Genomic DNA, 15,041 nt, shown 5'->3' on the forward strand with positions numbered 1-15,041 from the left:
CCAATGGCTGTCGGCGGGGCGCGGGGCATGATGGGAGATGGAGTCACGGCTGGAGTAGCGCTCCAAGTGCGCCGCGGAGCATGCTGGGAGCTGTAGTCCCGGAAGTGGCTCGAACGGGGCGTCTGGGGCTCCGGGAAGGCGCTTTGGGGACACTTTTGTGTCCGAGCCGCGATTTGAGGTCCTCGGGGGGAACGTGTACGGCTCGGGAGCACTTGCGGGGAGCTTGGGGAGCTGTAACCGAGCTCTCTAGGGCGCGGGGCGGGGCAGGAGTTTTTAGGCGCAGAACCGTGTTACGAGGGGCTCCGAGGCCAGGGGGGATGATTGGAGATGAATTCCCTGAAGTCGCTCTAAGGGGAATCTGTGGGGTCGGAGCGTTCAAGGGATCCGGGGACGCTTTGGGGGCGGGCGAATGGGCGCTGAGGGAACAGTTGGGGATCCTGGAGGGGCTGGGGGACACTTGTTCACTTCAACGTGTTTATTTACTCATGAAACATACGTATTGTATTTAAAACTTAATATTCCATAGGTATGGGTTCTGTAGGCGTAGATATCAATTAGCCTAAGTGCAAAACCTACTATTCCATGTAAGAATGATGTTCTCTACTGTTAAAAGCAAAATTAACCAAAACAAACAAAAAGGAGAGGGTTAACAATTAATGAGAAAGGAACAGAAAAGGTTGTTATGCCACTGTAAACTTTCACTCTGAGTCTACATTTCAAATAATACAGGTGACCCATCTGAAGGAGGATTTCTCCTCAGGAGAAATGTCTTTCTAAAAGTTTCCTTTGTTGCCAGGAGCTGCCTCTGTGCCAGGAGCCCGGCCCAGCTCAGCAGCACAGAAACAGCACAAGGACTTGAATGACCCTCCCGTGGATTTGGTGTTTCCATTCAACTCTGTCCCTGAAAGAGTGTTCCAAAAACTTCTCAAGAACTCAAAGGTAAATTAAAACACTGAAGTTTTTTGCAGTTTTAATGAGAAACACAGAGAGACCCAATGGAGAAAGTGTCCCCAGGTTCCATCACTGCAGGCACTGATGACAGGTGGGGACAGACAAGGCAAAGGTGTCTCTGGTGCTGAGCAAACCTGGATGTGTTCCATGAATCCAAAAGGCCAAGGCCTGAGCCCCGGCCCCTGGCAGGGCAGGGATCTGTGGGGCAGGGATCTGTGGGGCAGGGATCTGTGGGTCAGGGCTCAGCCGTGGGTCACGGATCTGTGGATCAGAGCTCTGTGGGTCAGGGCTCTTTGGGTCCAGGCTCAGCCGTGGGTCACAGATCCGTGGGTCAGGGCTCTGTGGGTCCGGGATCTGTGGGTCAGGGCTCTGTGGGTCAGGGCTCTGTGGGTCAGGGCTCAGCCGTGGGTCAGGGCTCTGTGGGTCAGGGCTCTGTGGGTCAGGGCTCAGCCGTGGGTCAGGGCTCTGTGGGTCAGGGCACAGCCGTGGGTCACAGTTCTATGGGTCAGGGCTCTGTGGGTCCGGGCTCAGCCGTGGGTCAGAGATCCGTGGGTCAGGGCTCTGTGGGTCCGGGCTCTGTGGGTCAGGGCTCAGCCGTGGGTCACAGATCCGTGGGTCAGGGCTCAGCCGTGGGGCTCACCGTGGCAGGGGTTGCTCAGGAGGTCACTCGGGGGGCGCCGGATCCTGTGGGGCGGCTCCAGCGGCTCCTGTGGGGCAGAGACGGCGGCGGGACAATCTGTGGGGCAGGAGCCATCTGTGGGGCGGGGATGGGATCTGTGGGGCGGGGTTTGGGATTCGGGATCTATGGGGCAGAGCGGGGATCCCTCAAAATTCCCACAAAAATCCCCAAATTTCCCAAAAACTCCAAATTTCCCCCCCAAAAAATTCCAATTTTTTTCCTCGAAAAAAATCCCAAAATTTTCCCCCATTTTCCCCCATTTTTCCCAATTTTTTCCCAATTTTTTCCCAATTTTTCCCCATTTTTCCCAATTTTTTCCCATTTTTCCCAATTTTTTCCCAATTTTTCCCCATTTTTCTCAATTTTTCCCAATTTTTTATAATATTCTGAAAGTTTCCCACAGAATCCTCAAAAAATTCCCCCAAAATTCCCCAAATTTTTCCACAAAAATTCCCAAATCTTTCAAATCCCCCCAAATGTTCCCATTTTTTTTCCCAATTTTCCCAAATTTTGGGGGCTTTCCCCCAAATTTTCCCCAAAAATCCCCTTAAAAACGACCCCAAACCATCAAAAAATCCCAAAATTTTCCCGATTTTCCCCCAAAATCACCTAAAAATTCCCCCCAAAATCCCCAAATTCCCAATTTTCACCCCAAATCTCCCAAAATTTCCCCAAAATTCTCCCAGATTTTCCAAATCCTCCATTTTCCCCCCAGAATTCCCCTAAAAACGACCCCAAAAATCCCAAATTTCCCCCAAATTCTCAAATTTTCACCCCAAATTTCGGGTTTTTTCCCCCAAAACTTTCCAACCTCGAGGGCCACCAGTGGGCGCTCTGCAGGGAGAGAATTTGGCGGATTTTGGGAAAATTTGGGGAAATTTTGGAGAGTTTTGAAGGAATTTTGGGAGAATTTTGATGATTTGGGGTCATTTTGGGGCAAATTTGGGGGAATTTTTTGAGAAATTCGGGAGAATTTGGGGGAAAATTTGGGTAATTTGGAAAAAATTGGGGGAATTTTGGGGATTTTGGGAAAATTCAGGGGATTTGGGGGGAAATTTTGGGGGATTTTGGGAGGAATTTGGGAAAAAATTTGGGACTTTTGGGGGAAAATTTGGGGTTTTTTTCTGGAAATTTCGGGGTTATTTGGGGGAATTTTGGGATAATTTGGGAATTTTAGGGGGAAATCCGGGGGATTCGGAGGAATTCAAAGAAGGAATGGTGAAATCCTGGGAATTTTTGGACCATTTTGGGTCATATCGGGGGAAATTTTGGGTGATTTGGGGGGGGAAATTTTGGGAATTTTTGGGGATTTTTGTGATTTTTGCAGAAATTTTGGGATTTTTTTTAGATTTTGGTGAAATTTGGGAGAATTTGGAGGATTTTTGAAAAAATTTTGATAATTTTGGGGAATTTGGGGGGATTTTTGACAAAATTTTGGGAAATTTTTTTGGATTTTGGTAAAATTTGGGGAATTTTTGAGGAAATTTTGGGAATTTTTGTGGGCTGTTTTTGGGGGGAATTTCGGGACAATTTTGGTCGATTTTGGGGGGATTTGGGGACAATTTTGGGGCAGATATTTGTGGAATTTTGAAGAATTTTGGGGGATTTTTGAAGAAATTTTGGGGGGATTTTGGTAAAATTTGGGGATTATTTGGGACTTTTGAGGAAATTTTGGGAATTTTTTTACATTTTGGGGAAATTTGAGGGGAATTTTGGGGATTTTTGGGGGGGAAATTTGGGGCGGATTTTTTGGGGGGGAAATTCGGGACAATTTTGGGGTCATTTGGGGCCTCGGTGTATCCCGTCATGCCCCACGCCGCTTTGCGCCACGGTGTATCCCATAATGCGCTGCGGCGCCGCTTTGCGCCTCGGTGTATCCCGTCGTGCCCTGCGGCGCCGATCTGCGCCTCGGTGTATCCCATCGTGCCCCGCTCTGCGTTGCGCCTCGGTGTATCCCGTCATGCGCTGCGGTGCCGCTTTGCACCTCGGTGTATCCCGTCATGCCCTGCGGCGGCGCTTTGCGCCTCGGTGTATCCCGTCATGCCCCGCGGTGCCGCTTTGCGCCTCGGTGTATCCCGTCATGCCCTGCAGTGCCACTTTGCGCCTCGGTGTATCCCGTCATGCCCCGCGCCGCCTTGCGCCTCGGTGTATCCCGTCATGCCCCGCGCCACTTTGCGCCTCGGTGTATCCCATCATGCCCCACGCTGCTTTGTGCCTCGGTGTATCCCGTCATGCCCCACGGCGCCGCTTTGCGCCTCGGTGTATCCCGTCATGCCCCGCAGCGCCGCTCTGCGCCTCGGTGTATCCCGTCATGCCCTGCGGCGCTCTGTGCCTCGGTGTATCCCATCATTCCCCCGGCGCCGCTTTGCTCCTCGGCGTACAAATGAAGTCACCCGCGTTTATTTCACCTCTCATTTGCATAAATTTACATAAGGCTGGCACGACAGTGAGGTGGGCGGGGTCTGAGCCACGCCCAGGCCCCTCCCAGTACAAACCAGTAACTCCCAGTCCCGGTGGTCAGTGACGTCATTCGCGTTTATTTGTGCTCTCATTTACATAAATTTGCATATCGGCGAGGTAGGCGGGGTCAGAGCCGCGTTGGCCCCTCCCACTCCCTCCCAGTACAGCCCAGTAACCCCCAGGCCCCGCCCAGTTTGTCCCGCCCTTGTCGCTCCATATAAGGGAAGGGGGTGTGGCCTGACGAGGGGTGTGGTCGGTTCACCTGTGGGGGGAGGGGCAAAGGTAACACCACGCCCAGAAATCCCGAAACCAGTTTAAACCAGTATAAACCAGTAACCCCCAAACCCACTCCCAGTTCATCCTAGTATAAACCAGTGACCCCAAGCCCACTCCCAGTCCATCCCAGTATAAACCAGTGACCCCAAACCCACTCCCAGTTCATCCCAGTATAAACCAGTGACCCCAAACCCACTCCCAGTTCATCCCAGTATAAACCAGTGACCCCAAACCCACTCCTAGTTCATCCCAGTATAAACCAGTGACCCCCAAACCCACTCCCAGTTCATCCCAGTATAAACCAATGCCCCCCAGTCCCCGTCACAGTGCCCTCACCTGTCCGTACTGGTTTGAACTGGGATCTCTTGACGCTCAGCGGCCTCCAGGGAGCGGCTCAGGGCCAGGGCCCGGCGCTGGGGGATACTGGAAGTTACTGGTTTATACTGGTTTGTACTGGGTTATACTGGTTTGGGGGTTTTCCTTACTGGTTTGTACTGGGAGGGGGTTTAGGGGTCACTGAGATGAAGTGGGATGAACTGGGAAGGGATTTGGGGTGACTGGTTTGTACTGGTTTATACTGGTTTGGGGTTTTTCTTTACTGGTTTGTTCTGGGAGGGGGTTTGGGGGTTTTTTGGGATTTTTGGGGAGAATTTTGGGGATTTTGGGGCATCAAAAATCCCAATTTTCAGTCGGAATTTTGGGTGAATTCGGGGGATTTTGGGGCTTTAAAAAGCCAAATTTTTAGTGGGAATTTTGGGGTGAATTTTGGGGGTTTTGGGACTTCAAAAATTCCAAATTTTGGGTGAATTTTGCGGATTTTGGGGAACTAAAAATTCCAATTTTTAGTGGGAATTTTGGGGTCATTTTTGGGGATTTGGGGGCTCCAAAAATCTCAATTTTAGTGGGAATTTTGGGGGATTTTGGGTGGGAATTATGGGGTGAATTTGGGTAATTTTGGGGCTTCAAAAATCCCATTTTTCAATCAGAATTTTGGGGTCATTTTTTGGGATTTTGGGGCTCTGAAATCCCGATTTTTAATGGGAATTTTTGGGGTAATTTTTGAGGCATTTTGGGTGAATTTTGGGGGATTTTGTGGCTCTAAAAGTTCCAATTTTTAGTGGGAATTTTGAAATGAATTTAGGGGATTTTGGGACTTTAAAAATTCCCACTTTCAGCAGGAAATTTTGGGGTGAATTTTGGGGATTTTTGGGCTCTAAAAATTTCAATTTTAGTGAGAATTTTGGGGGATTTTGGGTGGGAATTTTGGGGTGAATTTGGGGGATTTTGGGGCTTAAAAAAATCTCAGTTTTCAGTCGGGATTTTGGGGTCATGTTCTGGGATTTTGGGGCTCTGAAATCCCGATTTTTAGTGGGAATTTTGGGGGTCATTTTAGGGGCATTTTGGGTGAATTTTGGGGGATTGTGGGGCTCTAAAAGTTCCTATTTTTAGTGGGAATTTTGGGGTGATTTTTGGCATTTTGGGGGGAAATTTTGGGGTGAATTTTTTTGGATTTTGGGGAACTAAAAATCCCAATTTTTAGTGGGAATTTTGGGGTTTTTTGAGGGATTTTAGGTGGGAATTTTGGGGTGAATTTAGGGGATTTTGAAGCTTAAAAAATCTCAGTTTTCAGTCGGGATTTTGGGGTCATGTTCTGGGATTTTGGGTGGAAATTCTGGGGTGAATTTTGGGGATTTTTGGGGCTCTAAAAATTCCAGTTTTTGGGGGGGAATTTTGGGGGTTTTGGGATTTTAAAAATTCCAATTTTTGGGTGAATTTTTGGGATTTTTGAGGCTCTAAAAATCCCAATTTTAGTGGGAATTTTAGGGGGTTTTGGGGGAATTTGGGGTGGGAATTTTGGGGTGAACTTGGGAGATTTTGGGGCTTCTAAAAATCCCATTTTTTCAGTCGGAATTTTGGGGTCATTTCCTGGGACTTTGGGGCTCTGAAATCCCGATTTTTAATGGGAATTTTTGGGGTCATTTTTGGGGCATTTTGGGTGAATTTTGGGGGATTTGGGGGCTCTAAAAGTTCCAATTTTTAGTGGGAATTTTGAGGTTTTTTGGGGGGATTTGGGGTGGGAATTTTGGGGTTTTTTGGGGGGATTTTGGGGCTCTGAAAATCCCAATTTTAGTGGGAATTTTGGGGTGAATTTTGGGGATTTTGGGTAGAATTTTTGGGGTGAATTTTGGGGATTTTGGGGCTTTAAAAATTTGTCCTGCGTTGAAGTATATTTTATCACCATCTTCATGAACTGCTGAAACCAGGTGAGGCAGTGCTCCCTGCCTCCTCCACTCTGGCTTATCTTCTGTTAATGGGCCCATCAGCACCTTTGCTACACAGCTCACAGATAACCCCCTCCTGGACTACCTCCTGTTAATGGGCCCATCAGGCCTTATCACGTGACTCACCATCCCATTGTGAGATGCTCCACCCAGAGGGAGAAACCAAACATTCCAACCTGGATATCAGCTGAGACTCTGAACACCAGAGGGGCGCTTACCCACTGGATTCCCAGAGGACCCGAGCTACCAGACCTTTCTACAGGATCACTGCTTCAGTAAGACCACCTCATCTGGACTGCTTCCATCACTCCGCTCAGGTTGTATTCTGACTCTGTCAGTGGTCTTTTGTATTATTGCATCTATTTTAGTTTACTTTCTTTCCTTTTTTTTTTCCTATTAAATTGTATCTCTGACTTGGAGCCTCTCATTTGTTTTGCTTCCAAACCACTACACATGGAGAAGAAAAAGCCCATTTTAGTTATTAATACAGTTGTTCACGTTCCATCACAATCAGAAGACAGCATAATTAACTATTAGCATATTATTTGAGAATCAAAGCTTCCAGCCAGAAAAACTGTCTGTCAAGAGATGTCAGTAAGCAGAGGCAGCCATAGTACGGAGACCACACAGTTCCTCGTGCCCACACGTTCCCAGTGCACGATGCAAGTAATCATCAAAAGCACAACTGAGACAGAATACAGTAATAGAAAGTTAACGACTTACACCATTTGCACCATAAGAATGCAGTAAGAGGAGGGAGCTCAGGCAAATAGAGTTACAAAGTAGGTTGAAAAGCAGCTCGTCTTACTAATCAGAACAGCATTGAGCGGTACGATGTGCAGAATTCAGAGACAACGTAAGAAAAATATTATCTAGCAAATAATATATGCCTGTGGTTAAAGATCGAAATTATGACACCCATTCCTGGTTTTGCCAGCTCTCCTGTGAAATTGTGAGGAGGCTTCACTTCTCCATCATTAAAATGGGGATCACAGGAAATTCTTGTTACTTGGAATGCTAAAGTTTACTTAAACTTTCAAATTCTACGTATAGGATACTGCAGAAGGAGTGTTTTCAGTTTTATTTAAGTCTTGAATTTTAAGCACAGTGGAAATGAATGAAAACACAGTTAAGTTAAACTCTGGTGCTTATTTGTCCCTGGACCTTTTGGATAAAAGTCCCTCTGGACTAAAAATCTGAGGAAAACTAGTAACAGCAGGGAAAGTCAATTGCATTCATAAGTAGAAATGAAAGCTATGTAAGGTGAAGAAACTCGTGTGGCATGCGTCAATGGAACTAGTCCTAGTTATTAGTTACTAGTCGCGGCGAACAGGCGCTTTCTCGCTTCCCAGGCTAGGAGACGCACTTTCCGTGCCGCAGAAGCTTCTCTGCTTGTGGAGAGCTCAGAAACGGCACCTAGCACTGTTCTCAGCCTGCCTGCAGCGTTGAACCGCTGACTGCACTTGGCGCAGAGAACAGGCGCTTTCTCGCTTCCCAGGCTAAGAGAAGCACTTTCCGTGCTGCAGAAGCTTCTCTGTTTGTGGAGAGAACCAGTCCACCAGGCCATTGCTATTCCAATTTAAACATTCAGTTCCACTCTCTGCCGTGCTCCAGATACCCCTATATGTTACTCCAGTGTCTTTGTAGCATTTAACTTCAGTATCTGAAAAAAAGGTAAGATGTGAAAATCTAAGGACAGAATACCAATTCTTTTCCCTGACAGTTTCCCCAGTCTCTGCTCTGTTTAAACTTGGCTCTCAAATGTCTTGTCTAGTAAGTCAGTGAAAATGCCCTGTCAGGCAGTCTGTAAGTGTATATGAAGGTCTTCAGTTACAAAATTTAGAGTTTTATTAAGAGACACCTAGAACAACCAAGATGTGCTTAAAAGTTCTTTGTAGTATTAGCTTTAGAATAAAAAAAGACAACTTACTAGAGAGCCTAGCCTACAGCAGGAGCTTCTGGGTATCTCATCCTTGTGTACTGCACAGCTAACCCCAATAGCTGTGTTCACAGCAGTTGATGTGGTATACTCACCTATTTCACACTGCTTCCCTGAGAAACCTTGGTGGCACTGGCAGATGAAGAGCTGTGGGGAATAACATGCCTGTGAACACTGGCCCCCATTGTAGCATTTATTTCTGGTGCAGGCTGTGGAATAAGCCAAAGCCAGGAAATACTGTTAAGATTTCACAGAAGCAAGAAGCTGGAAATGTATACACACCTTTCATTTTCCTGTCAGTCTCTTTTAGCCTGTTCTGTTTTTCCCTACCCACCTGTTATTGCCATGTGCTTACAGCCTTTTTGTGTAGCGCTTCAATTTTTTTCTCTGTTTCATTCTCTCCACATATTCTGTCAGACTTTCTCAGCTCCATGCCCACTCCCACTTAGTCCCGCCCATGACAGTGTATACTGGTATTTTCTTTTCTATCCTCTTCTATTCCCAGACAAATTTTCTGTGCAGTAACTCTGGCCCTGACAGTGGATGATTAGATGGACAAGCTCTCACCATTTCCTTTTTCTTTGTCATACTTACCTCTGACAGGCAGAGTGTGGCAGTGACTCCGACCACTGTCACACCCACAGTATTCGATTCTGCTCCCTGAAAGCCTCAGCCAGGTCCCCCTGTATTGGTAAATTTCTGCAGATGAATTATCTGTGCAAATGGCTGTAATCGGAGAAAGGAAATCCTCTTTTAGTTCAGGGAAAAGACCTGGCTGAGCAAAAGGACTCCCTTCTATTTCCAGGAGAAAAGCATCTGTGATGGGAGCATCTTTCTAATGGGTTGCCCTTTTTCCTTCTCCGACCACAACGGTCCCATCTCTCTCGCTGCTGTGCTGCCAAATGTACTGTTCCACTATTGACTCGTCTCTCTTTCTTTCAGGAAGAGCAGAGGGAGGGGAAAACTTTGTTGTGGATGGTATTAATGCGCTGGTATTTTGCCTTCTGAATCTCTCATCCACATAACCATGACAAAAAGCTGTCAGGCTCTGTTTCTTCAGCATGATTTGCTTTCCCCTCCCATGTTCATAATGCTCCAGCTAACATGGTTTTAGTTAGCCTGGCTTACCTCTAGATCTGGCTCCTCGTTTGAAACGCATGTGTAAGCCCTGCAAGCAAAGAAGGTTAATTCTGTGAGTAACTGCTCTCTTAAAAAAGATGAGAGAGCAAGTACCTTCAAAGAGTCAGTCCTTTTCTTAAGGGCATGTAAATCAGGAGCTCTGAGGAATTGTCTGCCCTCTTGTCAGACAATACAGTGAAATGTGCCTCTAGTACCTCAGTATGGGTTCCTAAGAATTGTAAATCATTTTGTTCCACAGATTACCAGGTGATTGCTTGTCATCTGAGTGAGGTGAATCTGGGATATGCCGTACTCACATTGTGTGTGAAGTCATTATGTGTTCTTGGGGCGTTGCAAATGCTAACTAAAGCTTGCCAGCTTTCTGCTATTTGAAGGAGGTTCAAGCAAATAATTTCCAAGGTAGGTACAGTCAACAAGCAGTTACTTTTGCTCACTGACATGCAGTTTCCCCATGAGACTTTGTAGCTTGATTATCTTTAAGAGATATGTCTCTTGCAGCCAGTTAAATGAAATATTTTGGATAAAGTTTAATGGAGGAAACCGATTTAGAAAGCTTCTTTGATTAGGCCACAAGAGAAAGAAGATAAGAAGGAGGAAAGGTGGGATAGCAATTTTTTGAGAAAGGGAGTAAACGTTCTGGAATTGTGTAGCATTTACTCAAGCTGTGTGTGGTGTGAGGCTTAAAGTGAGGGGACAAGGGAACCACTGACGTGCAGTTTTAAGTGAGAATAGTGATGAAGATGATGACCATAGAAAACGGAAGGCTGGTTACAATGGAGTTCTTATTAACAGTGAAAGGTGACAGTGAACAGATACACCAAGAATACTCGGAGAAGACTTGTTTACTTGCAAGTCTTGAAATGAAAACGAGCCAGGATAACACATAACACATCCACAATGATAGACTACTTTGTAACATTTTTCTTCCTCTGATTTGTAGTGAGCTAAGCAGATTCTCATTCTGTCTGATGCAGACAGCTGCAGCCAATGGCAAAGAAATGCTGCTGAAAATACAGGAAGATGGCAAGAGAATTATTTGATGCATTAGCCTCTTACCTGGCACTGGGCAGTCATGATTGCTCCTACCAGCACAAGGAGACATGGGAGCTTGCCTTCCATTCGGAGTGTTTTTCACATCAGCTCTAAATATCAAATTATTTGTAGAGACAAAAAATAGGATGTTGAACAAAGGAAGTTTACAGTGTGAATGCAGTTCAAGGTGTAACTTTAAATGAAAGTTTTAAATGATGAGAATTCTTTTTATACATTTTTTCAACCCATCACTTCTCAGCTGTCTGGTCTAACTGTCCTGGTCTTCCTAGGGAAACTGCCAGGCTGGATCCAGATGTGCTTTTACTTGATAAACTTAGAAACTTGTAAGCTAAAGCACACTCATTTACATCTGGAGGAAACTGAGAGAGTGCTTCCTGGGGAATAATACAGAAGTAAATTCCAAGTACTTTTTCCCTAAATTGTAGGATGCCAAGAGTAGTACCATGTGCACTATTAGAGAGATGGGCTTACCTGATGATGCAGTGTAATGGTGATTTAAATGTGTTAATTGAGATTCTGATTACTGACACCTACTTAAGAGATCTCTTGCAGAGGGTCTGCTGAAGGGTCAATTTGTGTTAACAGTGGTTTAAGAGGATCTGCATTTCTTGTAGACTGCTACTTTGGGTGAGAGTGAAGATTCTCTCTTGTGTAGAGAATGTGTAGGCAAAATGACTTTGCTTGATGATAGGTGAGGACTTATTTTCAATATTTCTACCGATCCTTCCCAACTAAGCCTTTAGTTTTTACTAGTATCATACGCTTTTGCTAAAAAGGCAGAGTTGTGGCAATGGTCTGGCAGGCTAGCTTTTTTCTGATAGTCTCATTTATTTGTTGCAGCATCTTTCTCTATGTCACTTCTATGCAGTCACAACTATACATTATTCTCTCTAATCTCTTCAGCAGCTTTACACTTCAAAGCCCTCTTCAATCCACCAAGAAGAGTTTCTGCTTTCTCCAAATCGTTTTACATAGTCTGACTCGTCTATCAGTACTCTTGGGAGAGAACCTTCATTGATCCCTAGTGGAAGATTGTAAGGTGTAATGTAGGTGTGGTGGACCCTGCCTGCTTTGAACAAGTCCTGCACCACAAGTCCATTTTCTCTCTTCCTTTTAAAATATAATACCTCCTATACAAACCAAGAGCTGGGAGCAAGATAAAGTAGCAGGCACAAGATACAGGCAAGAAGATAGATTTTAATTTCCAGTCTCTAGGATTGCCCTGAAGTTCCAAATACTTGAAATAATATTCAGGCAGCGTTGCCCACACTATCACCTTTTTATCATCTATGTTATATGCAGAAAGCTAACTCAATTATTTGAAAAAACTACTACTTCCAGAAATCATGAGCTCAGACTCTGTTTATATAAAGCCAAAGAAGGCAGCTGGATAACAGCTGGTGAAACTGGAGTATGATAGATGAGTCATAAATTTGGATTCAGGGCTAATATGGAGAAAGACTCTGGGTTTTTAGTAGTTTTGTCATTGGGGCTTTTTTATTTGTCTGTTTGTTTGTTTGTTTGTTTTAAAATTTGTTCAAAGCAAAAGGTATAAATAGTCCAGTTTCTGAAGCAGAACCAGAAGTACAGCAGGATAATTTAGGATGTGATTTCTCATCATTAGGCTGCAAAAAGAAGGGACTTAAGTTGCAAGTCAGACTGAAAAGATTCACAAGAACATCTTCCGAGGACCTTAATTACTCCATGCTTTATCTTTAGGTCACATCTTGACGATAAAATCCTTAAAATTCGGAGCATCTCTCAGTGACTTGTATTGGTCCATAGATTTCACAGTACACTTTTTATATACTTTCAAGTCATTTTTCACCTCTTAGGAAACACTGCATAGTGAGCCTTTTAAAAAAAAAAGTGGTACAAGCGATTCCCAAGTAGACATTAACTTCAATTGCATCTGAGCTAAATCAGCAGCGTTCCCAAAGCCGAAGTGAATGATCTGAACCGCTGTCCAGTCAGTTGGTTTCTGCTGTAACCCTGTGTTATAGTATCCTTACTCCCCGCAGCTGTGGCTCATTATTACAGCTATGCAGGCTTGTGTTCTGAATCCCACAGTGGCAATGTTTTAACTTGCTAATTGTTGGTATCACTGGTGATCTTTGTTGTTATCTGCAGAGAAGGCTTGAAGTTCTTAAAACTGTTAGAAACAAGATTCCGGTAGCTAAGACACTTTCAAAGAAAGCTTTGTTCAGTGAAACTACTTAGATCTGAGTTGAGCTGCCTGCTTAGAATTTCTTCCTGGGAAGCTCGGTAAAGAACTTACTGAGCTCATGCTAGGTACTGTTACTTAGCTCTAACAACTGGCTTTTTCTGTCTCAGCTTCTGCTCTCAGATACCTTCATGAGAACAGGATCATCCATAGAGACTTGAAGCCAGAGAACATTGTGCTGCAGCAAGGAGAGCAAAGGGTAAGCAGGAAGCAGTCGTCTCTACCTGCACAGACAAGTAAACTTACAAGGAACCTGCATGTGCTTCATGCAGTTACATGGTCCCTCTGCAAGAGCACTCAGCCCAGGATAACACCTGTCTCAGGTCACTGTCACATAGTATTCTGTGTGCAGCTGAGGTGAGACGTTGTATTAGACGTCTGTTAACACCTGACATTTTGACTTTCAACTATTAAGGAAAGAAGCAGACTGTCCTGATTGACCAAAGATCGGAAGGAGCTAGAGGCGTAACTGCTAAGTGTGCTCCAACACCTTCAAATTCATTGTGGTTTTAGAAATCTACAGTAGCCTCCCATTTCTGCTTCTATCTCTTCACTGGCACCTTTCCTGCATAGCTTTGAAGAGCCAAACCTTTTCTTTCTGCTGTATGATGTGCTTTTAACAGGACTTCAGTCTGGCATTCTTATTCTCTGTTGTGTGTTTCAGTTAATACACAAAATCATTGACCTTGGTTATGCTAAGGAGTTGGATCAGGGGAGCCTGTGCACATCCTTTGTTGGGACTCTGCAGTACTTGGTAAGAAAGGAATTCAGCTAGAAGAGCAGCTACTGCTTTCTAGTGGGATAGAATTAACTGTTACCAAGCTTTGGGCTGGGATTAGGTACTTGCACGGTATGGGGTGCATTTGTGGTGCTGAAGCTAGCAAAGGTGACTGCTTTTTTGCTGACACTGGGTTTTGCTGAGACTGGGTTTTGTGCTACCTGCATCTGTTATAAAAAAGCAGGAGTGCCAGTAACCTATGCTACTCACTCCAGGAGGGTCTTAAAGCACGTGAGAGGCAGCGTTCAGTAATGTCTTTAATTATTTGTACAAATGTTAATGAGATGTTAAGGGACAGAGAAAGCTAAGAGCTTTCTGGCCAAAGCCATCTGGCTTTGTCTCATGCGTGTAAACTGTATCAGGCTCCAGAGCTGCTGGAACAGCAGAAGTATACGGTGACAATGGATTCGTGGAGCTTTGGCACGCTTGCCTTTGAGTGCATTACAGGCTTCCGACCATTCCTACCCAACTGGCAGCCAGTGCAATGGTGAGTGAACCGTGGCTGGGTGGTAAGTGGGCATGATGTGACTTTCCTGTTTTTAGGAAGCAGAAGTGTGGTCCCTTTTTTCTGAGGATAATATCCCTATGTTTCTTGCCCTTTTGGAAAGTGACCCCTTTCACAGGGGCTTGACTCACCTGAGCAAGTTCAGCATTCCTGATCCTTGCTCTATGGGATAAGGGCTGACTCCCGCAGGGCAGGTAACAGAAACCAAAGTGGCATCTGTATTATATGTCAAGAGTAGCTTTTAAGAGCCTACTAGCATGCAGGCTGGGAAAGGCGGGCAATTTTTTCACCATTGTACTCGCTCACATTAGGCATGCAAAAGTGCGTCAGAAGGGTGAGCTGGATATTGTTGTTTCAGAAGACTTATCCGGAGAAGTCAAGTTTTCTAGCAGTTTGCCCTGCCCCAACAATCTAAACAGGTGAGTACTAGAAATTGCTGTGCTGAGATAAACTGATTCTTCTGCAAAAGGACCAAGTTTGTGTTATATGCCTTACTGTGTTAATCTGTGAATACACTGAGTGCGTGACACAGGCAGTACTACTGTCGCTTGTCAGACTTGTGTAGTCTTGGTTTCTGCCTTCTAAACGCTGCGTTTGTGATGGGGAGAGGTGGAGTGCTGGAGGGAGAAGGAGGGGGGCAGTTTTGTCAGTCCTCCCACACAGAACAGGCCGTATTGTTACTGCAAATGCACTTTTACCTTTTCTGATCTCCTGGTTTTTGTTGCTCAGTGTTTTGTCTGGGAGGCTGGAGAAA

At 45.2% G+C, this 15,041-nt stretch overlaps 1 long non-coding RNA gene across 1 annotated transcript; it reads left to right on the plus strand.

The window, feature by feature from the left end:
- The first annotated feature begins 101 nt into the window (after positions 1–101).
- On the plus strand, positions 102–6,770 carry LOC136303538 (uncharacterized). The gene is made up of 3 exons (XR_010724247.1): positions 102–178; positions 797–939; positions 6,631–6,770. It is a non-coding gene; the product is annotated as an uncharacterized lncRNA (long non-coding RNA).
- The last annotated feature ends 8,271 nt before the right edge of the window (positions 6,771–15,041 follow it).

Source organism: Chamaea fasciata, unplaced genomic scaffold, assembly GCF_029207755.1.
Source record: "Chamaea fasciata isolate MVZ Bird 193981 ecotype frontalis unplaced genomic scaffold, bChaFas1.0.hap1 SCAF_36, whole genome shotgun sequence".
NCBI lineage: Eukaryota > Metazoa > Chordata > Aves > Passeriformes > Sylviidae > Chamaea > Chamaea fasciata.